Source organism: Octodon degus, unplaced genomic scaffold (genome assembly GCF_000260255.1).
Source record: "Octodon degus isolate 3935 unplaced genomic scaffold, OctDeg1.0 scaffold00046, whole genome shotgun sequence".
In the NCBI taxonomy this organism is placed as follows: domain Eukaryota; kingdom Metazoa; phylum Chordata; class Mammalia; order Rodentia; family Octodontidae; genus Octodon; species Octodon degus.
Window position 1 is genome coordinate 8,450,662 of NW_004524622.1, and position 13,422 is coordinate 8,464,083.

Genomic DNA, 13,422 nt, shown 5'->3' on the forward strand with positions numbered 1-13,422 from the left:
TTAGGATAGATATATAGTTATATTCTCTTAATGAATAGAGCAATTTGTTCTGATGGTGTTTGTAAATAGGATATCATGTCCACATCTTGTACAGCAATTAACCACTAGGAAGAATGTATGCAATGTGTGAATTATTGAAACTGTCCTACCAATGTGATTTGAAACTGTCTCACTGCTATTTGTTTATCAATAAAATTATGGGAAAAAATATTTAAACAAAAAATAAAGGAGATACAAATGAAAAAAAAGAAAGAAACATAGTCACCTGAGCAGGTAAAGTCTGAAAAGCTCAAAGACCTCTTTGATTACAGTCTCCCTCTACACAAGAATCTGGATGCACGAAAGAAGTCTACCTTCAGAAGACAGTCCCCTAGGACCAAAATGATAGCCAGTGATTCTCACCATCCTGAAGTCAAACTCAAAATGGCATCTGTTCCTCTTGATTCTAACAGATCGGCCTCCTTGACTAAACACAGGCTGCTAGCTAATACACTTGTCCATTCTGTCAAGAAGGAGCAAGAATTCTGATCCATTTTTAATCACATTAAGTTACCTCCGGTCAGCAAAAGCACTTCAGTCATTATATACAACATACTGTGTCCTTGGCTTATCACGTTAAAGAGCAATACATCAAATCACCTGCAGTGACCCTAAACGAGCAGCTCACTTCATATCAGAAAGCCACTGATCCCTGAGATACACAGGAAAACTGCTATCTCTCCAAGTGCCCTGAGGAAGCATAACCATTTAGCAGGAAAGAGTTTTTAAAGAACAAAATTATTATTATTATTTTTTCTTTTTTGGCAGACCCAGGGATTGAACTCAGGCCCTTGCACTTACCAGGGAAGCACTTATTCTAGTGAGCCATCTCCCCAGCTCAAAGAACAAAATCAGAAGGAAGATAAAAAACTAAGGTGTGATTCTGCTGATCTTCGGCATGACACTGATCGCCATAGAAAAGAAATAAAAAACAGGGATTCCAAGGGCTCCAGGGAAACCAGTGGATCAAGAAAGCAGAAAAAGAAACCTCCAAAAATTACAAGGAATACAAATCTTACAAAGATGACAGTAAACATAAAAGCAGAGTGCAAGATCATTCTCGATCTCCGTCCTCTTCAGCATCACATTCTTCTCCCAGTTCTCAGGAAGAGAAGGAGGGTAACAAGGAGCAAGAAGAGGAGTTCAAAGCCCACCAGGAGCTGAAAGAGTACTCTGGCTTTGCAGGATTCAGCTGGCTATGAGGAACCTTCTTTCAAATTAGAGGCAGAGGATGAGCCAGAGGAGTTTTTGATGGAACAAATACTAGTCCAAACAACTCAAATACTACTTTTCAAAAGAGACTGAAGGAAGAGGAATGGGATCCAGAATATACCCCAAAGAGCAAGAAGTACTTCTTGCATGATGACAGAGATGATGGTGTGGATTACTGGGCCAAAAGAGGAAGAGACTGGTACTTTCCAGCATGGTAGAGGGTGCTTTAATTTCAAAAAATTAGCTAGCAGTCCAAAATGGACCCATGACAAGTATCAAGGGGATATAATCATTGAAAATGAAGAAGAGACTATGGAAAATAATGAAGACAAGAAGGATAGATGCAAAGAATAAGGGGAATAGTAACTCTGAAGTAAGATTGCTACACAAAGAGCAGAACTTGCACTCAACATTTTTTTTTAACCTGAATTTTGTTTTCAAATAAGAATGTAAGCATTTTACTTAAATTTTACTGTTTGCAGAGCTGGCCAAATAGCTCAGCAGATTAAAGTGCCTGCAAGCAGGTACAGGGACCAGGGGTTCAATCCCTGGGCCTGCTGCACCAGCCATGCTGAGATGGCAAGCGAGACTGGACATGGTGGCACAGCCTGTAATCCCAGTTCTTCGGAGGCTATAAACAGGTGGATTGCTACAAGTCTTATCTAGTAATGAGACCCTGAACACCCTGTAGACCCTTCCCTAAAATACAAAAAAAAAACAAAAAAAAATTTTACTGTTTGCCAAGTAGTCTACAGAAATTTTAAGTCTTCAGGTATCTTGAAAAATAGTAGTAGACTGTATGTTGAAAATTGTACTGAAATAAAGTAGAAATTTGTTACATTAAAATAAGTACACTCCCTATCTGTTACTGCCTATTATTATTTTTTAATGGTTTTATTTATTATTTTTTTTTAATTTTTTTTTTTTTTTTTTTTTTTGCGGAACCGGGGATTGAACTCAGGCCTTGCGCTTGCCAGGGACGCACTTATTCCACTGAGCCATCTCCCCGGCCCCTCTGCCTATTATTTTTCATTGAAAGTTCCATATTCTTCTACAGGCCTTTGCCAATCACTTCCATGCCAAGTAATCTCATCTGCAGGACAGGTAAACTTACAGTTCTTCCAGTTACTCTAACATATAATTATATATTACTCTGTACTGTAATTTAGATGGGGTGTGTCTGTGTGAGAGACAATGAGAGACAGCGAGAGACAGAGACAGAGAGACCAGACCCAGACCCAGACCCAGACAGAGGAGAGAGGGAGGGAGAGAGGGAGGGAGTGAGAGAGGGAGGGAGGAAGAGAGGAAGAGAGGAAGCGAGGCAGAGGCAGGGAGGCAGGGAGGCAGGGAGGCAGGGAGGCAGGGAGGCAGGGAAGCAGGGAAGCAGGGAGGCAGGGAGAGTTTTGTTTTCACAAAGACTACACGCTTCTTGAGGGCAGCCCCCACAGCTTAAGTTTTAATAAGTACTTACTATAATATGAGATAGCAATGTAGAATAGTAATTACTAAGAATATAGGCTCTTTAAGAGCTAGAATGAGACTCTAAATTTGGACAGCTCTTTTCCACCTATAGAGTATGATTCTGTCAATCTCATCTTGATTTATACCTTTAAATTCCATAAATACACTGTCTTCCAAATGTGTACTCCAGGGCCGGGGAGATAGCTCAGTAGAATAAATGCTTCCCTGGCAAGCACGAGGGCCTGAGTTCAATCCCTGGTTCCACAAAAAAAAAAAAAAAAAAAAAAGTGTACTCCAGTTCTGACCTCTTCACCAACTTTAAATTCATACCTTTCTAAATAGATAAACACCTCCAACATGTTTAAAATAAACTTCCAAACTCTCCCTGAAAACCTGCTCTTCTCATAGTCTTCCTCACCTAAGCAAACTGCATTCTTCTAAGTTGCTCAGGCAAAAACCCTGAAATCTCTATTCTTTCTCTCATCCTCTATCTCCAATCTAGCAAATTTAACCACATCTTACTACCTCCACAGTTATCACACTGCACTCCATGAACATGTTTTGCCTACATTACTGCCAATGATTTTATACCTTGTGTTTGATTTCTATTCCTATTCCCCTCCCCTTCAGTATGTCCTCCACACAGCAGCCAGATGTCTAATAGGAATTAATACAATTAAATAGAAGGTCCCATATCTCCTTTGCTCAAAACCATATTTCCTCTTTTCCTTATAATAACCAATAAAGTTACATATAATTTTGCTGCATGTTACCTCAATGGCCTCACTGACAACTGTTCTTCATTTTCTTGCTATGTGCCAACAATACTAGCTTCTTCATGGCTTCTTATACACATCAGGTATAATCCTGTCCCAAGGTTTGCATAATGTTTTTTCTACATGGATCACACAGGCTCTTTCTGGCTACAACATCTACATTACACACACACACACACACACACACACACACACACACAATCTCTTTTATCTTATTTTTATTTTCTAAACTAAAAAAATTACTATATAATTTTTACCAATATAAAATACAACATCTCACACTTATTTCTAATCTCTTTTTCCCCACTGGAAAGTAAGCTGCATGAAGATACAAAGCTTTGCATAGTTTGTTCCCTGTTGAATCTTCAGCCTATAAGATTAGATTATTGTCTGTTTTGTTCCCTCTTGCATGCCTAGCTCTAGCAGAGTATAATACAGAAGATGCTAGGTCTTTTGAAAGAAGCAGTTAATACTTAAAATTGTTTTTTTCTTTTTACTCTTTTTTTTGCAGAACCAGGGACTGAACTCAGGTCCCTGCGCTTGCCAAGCAAGCACTTATTCTACTGAGCTATCTCTCCAGCCATTTTTCTTTTTATTCTTATTTGTTTTGCTTTTTAACATTTTTTCTTTTTTATTGTACTTTTTAGGAAAGGGTCTACAAGGTGTCTGAGGTCTCACTACTAGATCAGACTCATACTGATTCTCCTGTTTACACCCTCCCAAGTACTGGGACTACACACGCCCCACCATGCCCAGTCTCAATTGCCATCTCAGCGTACCCCAGGGGCAGGACCGGCACGACAGGCCCAAGTATCAAATCCCTTGCCCCTGTGCCTGCTTGCAGGCACTTTAATCCACTGAGCTATTTGGCTGGCCGTTTTTTAATTTCTTATACCTTTTCTATTGTTGTTTTTAACCAACTTCGCAAGTTTGTATCTGGTAACCTAAACAACTAATTTGAAGATAACATCATGCAATACAGCAACCATTGTTGAATTCTTATTACTTTGTTTAATGAAATTTTATATCATTTCTAATGCTTTTTTTTTTTTACTATTTTGTATTTTTTAAAAAATAAACACAGCAGATGCTCAATAAATAACTTGATAAGTAAATGGATGGATGATTCTATCTTGTATCTAAATGTCCCCCAAAGACTCATGCAGCCATAGGTGAGGCTTTTTCAGAGGTGGCTGAATCTAAAGCATGATGTTGATTCACAATGAAATGCTAAGATTGAGATTAGATGATTACTAAATCACTCCACTGATTGGTTTGACACCACTTTAATCCTGGTAGCCTGGATACAACATAAGGGACAAAAAGAGGCTTATATTGTCCCTTTTTGCTTTGCTACCTATGCACACCATGAACTGTTTATTTGCTGCCTGCCTGTCTGCCATGCCACACTGCCTTGCAGCCAGCCATTTATAAACTGAAAACTCCACAAACTGTGAGCTAAATAAGCCTTTCCTCCCTTAACTTCTGAGTGTTGGGTATTTTGTCTCAGCAATGAGAAAAGTAACTAAGACAGATGGAATCAGGAACAGTACTACTAACTATTCAACTTCAGATAAGGCACCAGACTTTTAAAAATACTAATTTTCTCAACTACAAAGTAATAAAATATTAACTTTCTTAATCATAGCCATGAATACGTAAAATTTGAAGTTAAAAACACAGGATCAACGCCAGCAAGATAGCTCAGCAGTCTAGGCATCTGCTTAGGTAAGCGCAGGGACCAGAGTTTGATACCCCCCATACCCCCACTCTCAGTTTGTATGTGTAGTGCATGCCTATAATCCCAGCGCTGGGGAGACTGATAGAGGAGGATTACTACAAGTCTGAGCTGCATAGTGAGATACTTTACCAAATACATTAAAAAAACAAAAAAAACCCCACAGGATCACTGGGCTAAATATGTAGCCAGCGTTACAGCAATTGCCTAGCACACAAAAGGGCCCCAAATTCAATCCCCAGCACCACAAAAACAAACAAACAAAAGGCCAGGCACAGTAGCACACACCTATAACCATAGTACTAAGGAGGCTAAAGGAGAAAAAGTTAAAAGCCAGGTTAGGCTACATAGTAAGATTATGTATCAAATCAATAAATAAACAAACATAAATTGGGCCAGGAATATAGCTCAGTGGCATAAGTACCTGCCTAGTAAGCACAAGGCCATAAGTTTTATCCCTGCTACTGCAAAAATAAACAGTGGCTTCAACTTCCGGGTGGCACTTGTATGCCTAGTGTGAGAGTCTAGGGACCGAAGACTGCTTGAAGTGGGGATACATCAACATGTCCTGTGGGTCCAGCACTGGGTTTGACTGCCACATTACCATTTTTTAAACCTGAGGGTCGGCTTTACCAAGTAGAACATGCTTTTAGGGATATTAATCAGGGTGGCCTTACATCAGTAGTTGTCAGAGGAAAACACTGTGCAGTAATTGTCAGACAGAACAAAGTACCTGATAAATTATTAGATTCAAGTACAGTGACTCACTTATTCAAGATAACTGAAAACACTGGCTGTGTGATGACCTGAATGACAGCCGACAGCAGATGCCAGGTACAGAGGGCACAGTACGAAGCAGCTAATTGGAAATACAAGTATGGCTATGAGATTCCTGTGGATATGCTATGTAAAAGAATTGCTGGTACCGTTACAGAAATCAGTGTGGAGACTCCTTAGAAAACTTGTACTGGAAATCTCATTTAAACCAGCTATTCCTCTACTGGGAATTTTCCCAGAGGATCTGAAAACATCATATCATAGTGTATGATATATGTGTGCCTATGTTTATAGCATCACAATTTGTGACAGCCAAATCTTGGAAACAACCAAGATGCCCATCACCTGAGGAATGGATGAAAAAGATGTGGTATTTTTATACAATGGAGTATTACTCAGTTATAAAGAGTGATAAACTCGAAGCCTTTTTATTTAATTGGATACTACTTGAAGATATACTCATAAGTGAAATAAAACAGACACACATGTGTAAATATCTTATAGTTTCCCTAGTATATGAACTCAAAAGAAGAAATACAAATAGAAAGTTATAATACAACTAAAAGGAAAGCAAGAACTTGAAATCTAGACAATGAAAAGAAAGCAAGGAGAAGAGCTAGGAAACATGACAGGGGAAGCCATACAGTTATATGTAGAAAATGGGTAAGGCAATGATCCTGAGAATCTCCAGAAGATTTTTTAATCTAGCAGTTAATTGGAATGATTCTCATCCTGACTAACGGTATATACAGACACCTGTGAACTCAGCAACTGCACTGAGGATGGCAATTTGTAATAGTAGGTTCATGCTTGGAATGCCTGTCATTTTGGTCTTCTGAATACAGGCTGCTTGTCATGACATGCCAGTTGCTGCCATGTTGTCTCTCAGGTAGGTGATTGTTCAAAAAGAAGGGGGTGGTGAATGAAGGCAGGAGACAGGAAAAGGAATGTTGCGGGACTGTCCTGCTACAAGGTTGTATATGGTTAGATTTCTGGACTTATGTGTAAACATTAGAATTATATAATTCTTTATGCCTATTTTTAAAATATATTTTAATTTTTTAAATGTTTTTTCATCATATTCTGTAGGGACTTAAAGTTCAACATATCAACTATTTGATACCTGTTCCATGTTATGCCTAAGATGTTTGATATTCAGACAGAGAGTGAGGTTAAGCTTAACAGTCTAGGTTGTATGGTAATAACAATAAGCTTGTCTTCTGGAGGCTTAACAACCTAAGTTTGCAGACCAAAATTAGAGAAAAAGGAGGGCCACAAAGAAAGCCAACAGTTTGGCCCTAGCCTTCCAAGGTCAATTAAGATCAGGACATAAGAGAACTTGTACTGTAATGTCATGTAACTCGGATGTTTCCCAAATTTTCTGATCAAGGAGATTATGGGGCCACAGATGAAAGTGATCGATGATGTAGTGTGTGCCTAAGGAGAGTCACAGGGAGAAAAAACATTCTCTCAGGCTTTCACAGAGAGCACATTGGCCAAGCAATGCCATGACTCATCCAAATGGCTGATACTGAAAAAGGATCTATAATCTGAGGTACAGGATCTCAGGATAAATCCTGAGGGGATTTGACTGACCTTATCAGTTCCAAAAGCTACAACTTTCATTGCATAGGTCTTGTATTATCTTGGTCTTAACCATCCAGCAGAAAAGTATAAAAACGAAGTATAAGAAGTAAAGCCATGTTATGTTGAGCTGTAGGGGACTCAGGTCAACAATTTCTGACAATGCTAGTCAAGTGGAAGACCCAATACTACTATGGACTACTGGACTCTTTTAGAATATTTTGCTGAGTTAACACACCTATAATATTCAAATGACAGAACTAAACAAAAAGGGGATACAGATGAATGTCGATTTTGTATCTGTGTATTCAAAATGGTTAGAATAGTTACATTCTCTTAATGAATAGAAGGATTTGTACTAATAGTATTTGTAAATAGGATATCATGTCTGCATCTTGTACAGCAAATAACCACTAGGAAGAAAGTATGCAATGTGTTAATTATTGGAACTGTCCTACCAATTTGATTTGAAACTGTCTCATTGCTATTTGCTTCTCAATAAAATTATGGAAAAAAAAAAGAATTGCTGGTATTTCTCAAGTTTACACACAGAATGCTGAAATGAGGCCACTTGGATATTGTATGATTTTAATTGGTACTGATGAGGCGCAAGACTCCCAGGTGTAGAAGTGTGACCCTGCAGGCTACTACTGTGGGTTTAAAGCCACTGCAAGTGTGAAGCAACCAGCTTCCTTGAAAAGATAGTGAAGAAGAAATTTGATTGGATATTTGCACAGACAGTGGAAATTGCAATTACATCCCTATCAAATGTCCTCTCAACCGTTTTCAAACCTTCAGAAACAGAAGTCAGAGTAGTTACAGTTGACAATCCTAAATTCAAGATTCTTACAGAAGCAGAAATTGATGCTCACTTTGTTGTTCTAGCAGAAAAAGACTAAACATTATCATTAGTTTGCCAAATCCATGAAGCCACTTGTTTGTGTGTTTGCTAACAACAGATCAACATCACAGAGGCCCTTGGATTGAAAGAAGAACCTCTCCACTCCTGCCACCCACGTGAGTAGGACTCTGTATAAATACAAAGTGCTTTCAGAAATAAATAAAATTAATGTCAGCAAGCCCAAAAATATATACTTAAGCATATGGTTAAGAATAAGTCTTTTCAAATATAGACTGGGTGTGGTGGCGCACACCTGTAATCCCAGCACTTGGGAGGCTGAAAACAGGAGGATCACTGCAAGACCGATCTGCATAGTAAGACCCTGTACTAAATACATTTAAAAAGAAACTTTTAAATGCGTAAGATCTATATGAGGAAAACTACAAAGTTCTAATAAAAACCCCATAAAACAAAGATATTTTAACATTTTTATTATGACTAGAAAGACAAAATCACGCTAGTCCTTCACAATTTGACTTATTGTTCAATGTAATGCCAATCAAATTCTCAGCCAGTTATTTTGTAATACCAGTACTCAGCAACATAAGCGCCTGCTTGGCAAGTACAAGATTCTGAGTTTGATTCCCCATACCAAAAAAAAAAAAAAAAAAAAAAAAAAATGCAGCATATTTAAGTCACAGAAGCAGAAAAACAGGAGGGAAAAAAAAAAAAAAAAGACACTGGCAAAGTAATAAAAAGTGGAGTTGCCAACTGAAAAAAAAAAAAATTTGTTTTCTTTTCCTTTTTTTTTTTTTTACCAGAAATTAAACTCACAACCTTGTGCTTGCCAGGCAGGCACTATGCCACTGATCTACATCCCTGGCCCTACATATTTTCAAAACATCTGATAAAAGATTACTATGTAAAATACACAAAGAACTCTTAAAATTGAAACATAAAATAGTTGAAATATCCCATTTTATCTCTTATACAAGAACTCCAAAATATAAATAGTGAAATAAAAGATAATAGGAAACGGACAAATATTTTAAAAATGAGAAGGGAACCAGGAGATGGGGTGAGCTATAAAGAAAGATAAATCTGAGGCCTTTATAGGCAAATGGATGCAATTAGAGGATATACTCAGACCCACATGTGTAAACATCTAAGAACATGAAAGAATATATAAAATATGCACAAAATAATTTTTTAAAATACCATATAGGGGCCGGGGAGATGGCTCAGTGGAATAAGCGCTTCCCTGGCAAGCACAAAGGCCTGAGTTCAATACCCGGTTCCGCAAAAAAAAACCATATAAAGCCAGCATGGTGGTGCACACCTGTACTTCCAGCACTTAGGGAGGCTGAGGCAGGACAATCACATATTTGAGACCAGCCTGGGCAATTCAGTAAAACTCTGTCTCAAATAAAAATAAAAATGACAGGAGATGTAACTTAGTAGCAGGGTATTCCTAGAACTGACCACCAGTACCACACAGAACACATATACTATATATACTAAATATAGTATAAAATTACCTTCAGGTAAGATGTGTACGACATCTGAATGAATTTCTTCACAATTGGGTCCCACTCCCAAGATATCTCATTACACATATGTAAGTATTCCAAAATTTTTTATAAAACCTGAATCTAGAAACATTCTGCTTCCAAGCATTTCAGAAAGGGATTTTCAACTTGCACTGTGAATGTGAGAAGAATGGATCTTAACCTATTTACTATAAAGTCTCTCTCAGCTGAGGAGATAGCTTGGCATTGTAAGCACTGCCTGGCAAGTACAAGGACCTGGGTTCGACCTCCAGTACTGCACACGATGTGCAGCCCTAGAACCCTGGGCATGCTGTGCTGGCCACTGAAACTGGGCATGGTGGCACATGCTTGTGATCCCAGTGCTGGGGAGGCTGAAACAGGAAGATCACTATGAGTCTGAGTTGCACAGCAAGGCCTTGTACCAAATAAATAAAAGATTTTAAAAATAAAGTCTCTCTCCTGACATTCTCCTGACCCTTTATAGACATTTGCTACTCCAGATATAAGTACAAACTATACACTCTAAAAATTGCTAAAAAATCACTTTTCACCTGCAATGCATATTAATAAGCAACATACACACAGAAATAAAGTCATCAAGATAAAAGTTCTAAGCCACAGAAATAAAGTGCATTTCAAGTACTGAAATATCAGACGAGTCAGAATTCAAAATGCATCAAGTGATAGAATGTTGACCCTCAGAATCTAAAAAGTTCCTAGATCTGACTATCTCATTGTAGCACGACTATAAAGGCCAGCAAACAAGTACGCAAAATGGTATTAACCACTCCCTATAGTTGAGTAAATCTACTCACACCAGTGAAAGTAATGTTTAAAATAACTAGTTTAGAAATGTGCTAGGGCTGGTGAGATAGCTCAGCGGACTAAGTGCCTGCTTAGGCAAACTCAGGAACTGGGGTTGAATCCCCGGTACCATATGCCATGATGGCCCTGCTCCCAGGTGCGCCAAGCCGGCACTGAGTTCCAGCATGGTGGTGCATGCCTGTAATCCCAGCACTGGGGAGGCTGAGACAGGAGGATCACTACCAGTCTGAGCTGCACAGTAAGACCCTGTACCAAATACATTTTTAAAAAAGGAGGGGTAGGGAATGAAAGAAATGTGCTAATAAAGCCAACAATGGGAAGGAGAAAAAATCAAAAGCAACTCTTAACCCAAGAATTTCTTAACCCAGTATGCAAAACAAGTATTATTAGTCTTTTTTTCTGATGGGACCTACGTTTAAACATAATCTGGTGAGATAGGGGAAAACAGAAAATGCAGAGAAGCACAAATGTGTTTTAAAATCCCACTGTAATTTAAATGGCCATAAAGAGGAGCTTTTTTGACTGTGGCTTCCAGCATAATGAAGGTTATGATAAAATAACAATTAATCAGTGGTTACATCAATTATTTCATTAAATACTCTGTATAGCTTTATGACATAGGGTATGTTAAGATCCCTATTTGCTTAGGAAGGAACACATTCAGTTTAAAGTCAACATAGAAACCAAGATTACACTCCAACTCCACCTGACTTTGGAGCCAGAACTCTCAATTATTATGTTATATAGACTCTGCCATCTGCAATGGTCATAAGCAGCATGGAATGCAGAAAGGAAGTGGCAGCACAGCAATCAAACAGATCACCTTTGAAGATCAACAATTGAGAATGACTCAATAGGAAATCTCTGATGTGCACTGTTGCACCCATCAGGTAAAATCAACCAATGGACAGAAAAAAAAAGGATAAGAACTGAGGCATAGCTAATTCTTAGACAGTATTAAATTACAAATGCAACAAATAAGCGGCAAGTTATGAAGTTCAGAAAACTGAGGATTCCTTATTTGTCTGACTCCAGGTAAAGAAACTACGAAAACTCTATTTGTATTTTGCCTTTAAATGTCTACATATTCCTTGCAATTTTGATTAGTAGGACAAAAAAGAAACTACCATTCAGTAGTATTCTCTCTTTGAAACCTAACCTGGTTAATATTTATATCCACTTAATATATTAATGTGCCAGGTATAACTATAAATTTTTTAGCAATATACAATTTCAATGAAAATGTTTCTTCTTTCAATATATTCCCCAAAATTTTGCCTACTGGCAAATCTAACCAATTTTTCAGAAAAAAATATACATGGTTTCCATTATATGACAGAACTAGCCAAACATTTAAAAAGTTGGCAATTTTTCCATTATCTACTAAGGCTGTAGCTTAGGGCTCTACCTACAGATAAAGAATTCAATATAAGAACATTCATCCCTTCCAAAAGCTTAGCACAGTACCAGTTTACCTCTGGCAAAATTTAATGCAAAATTTTACACACAAAAAAAATATATAGATGCAAAAGTAATTTTAAAAGATGAAATTTTAAAACCTGTGAATGGAAAACAAAGACAATTTATGCCACACTAAATCTTTTACTTACATATTTTAATTTTAGCAACTACAAATGCATGGCTCAAAAGCATAAATGAATTTTTTTTTAAATACTGAAACATTTTCTGCATTTCATCAAATTTTACACATCAAACCACTGAAATATGAATTATACACTATTTAATAATCTAGTAAATCAGGCACATGGGAGTTAAAAAAATTATTTCACAGATGCCTTTCCTAATTGTGTATACAGGACTCCACCTAGTGGTAATAAAATAAACATAACATTTTAAAATTAAGATTTAAATGTTTAAATTGGCTCAGAAAATGTACACTTTTATCATCAAATGTCTTAATTCAATCTACTTTGATTTGTTTTGACATTTGCTATGTTCCATAAATAAGATACATTATTTAATAATACTCTACATTTTCAACACCATAAGGAAAATATTTCTGATGAAAAATAAAAATATTTACAAAGTATTATTATGAGAAAAGAACTAACATTACTAAGAAACTACTAGGATAATTTTCATTTTAAAAAACACGTTATGTCCTTATGCTATTTTAGGTATATTTGTCTTTCACTATATTTTCATTATAAAGAATAATTCAACTGCCTCAATTACTAAGTGATGAAATGTACACATTCTTAAAGCACAAAGAATTTTTGTGGCTTCTATAAGCGTGTTTGTGGGTTTTTAGATTTTAAATCACTCCTTGTGGATGCAGCTGATGTGTTAAGAGTAAGGAAAGAAGAGAGAATTATTTTCACCTTTTTCATGCTCACAAAAAAAGCCTAAAGTGTTAGGCAGTATTTTCTGAAACTATATCTAAGTTAACCACTGCTAATGTATCTGCACCATGATTCTTTACTTCCAAATTGCCTACATTGCTATAAGATATACCCACAAAAAGTGGAAAACTTCATCAATAATGGATTAAACATTAATAAACTTATTTTGAAACGTTCTGTGAATAATTCAATCATAATACCTGAGAAAATAAAATGTGTGTAATGCTTCCTGAGAATTTTTTTTTTTTTTTTTTTT

The 13,422-nt window shown here is 37.0% G+C and overlaps 1 protein-coding gene and 2 pseudogenes across 2 annotated transcripts in view; 2 read left to right on the forward strand and 1 right to left on the reverse strand.

Annotated features, from left to right (window-relative positions):
* LOC105742293 overlaps window positions 1-1,605 on the forward strand; it is a 3,514-nt pseudogene extending 1,909 nt beyond the window's left edge.
* Exoc6 (exocyst complex component 6) overlaps window positions 1-13,422 on the reverse strand; it is a 246,711-nt gene that overhangs the window by 197,678 nt on the left and 35,611 nt on the right. The window lies entirely within an intron of this gene.
* On the forward strand, window positions 5,790-8,486 carry LOC101589931 (annotated as a pseudogene).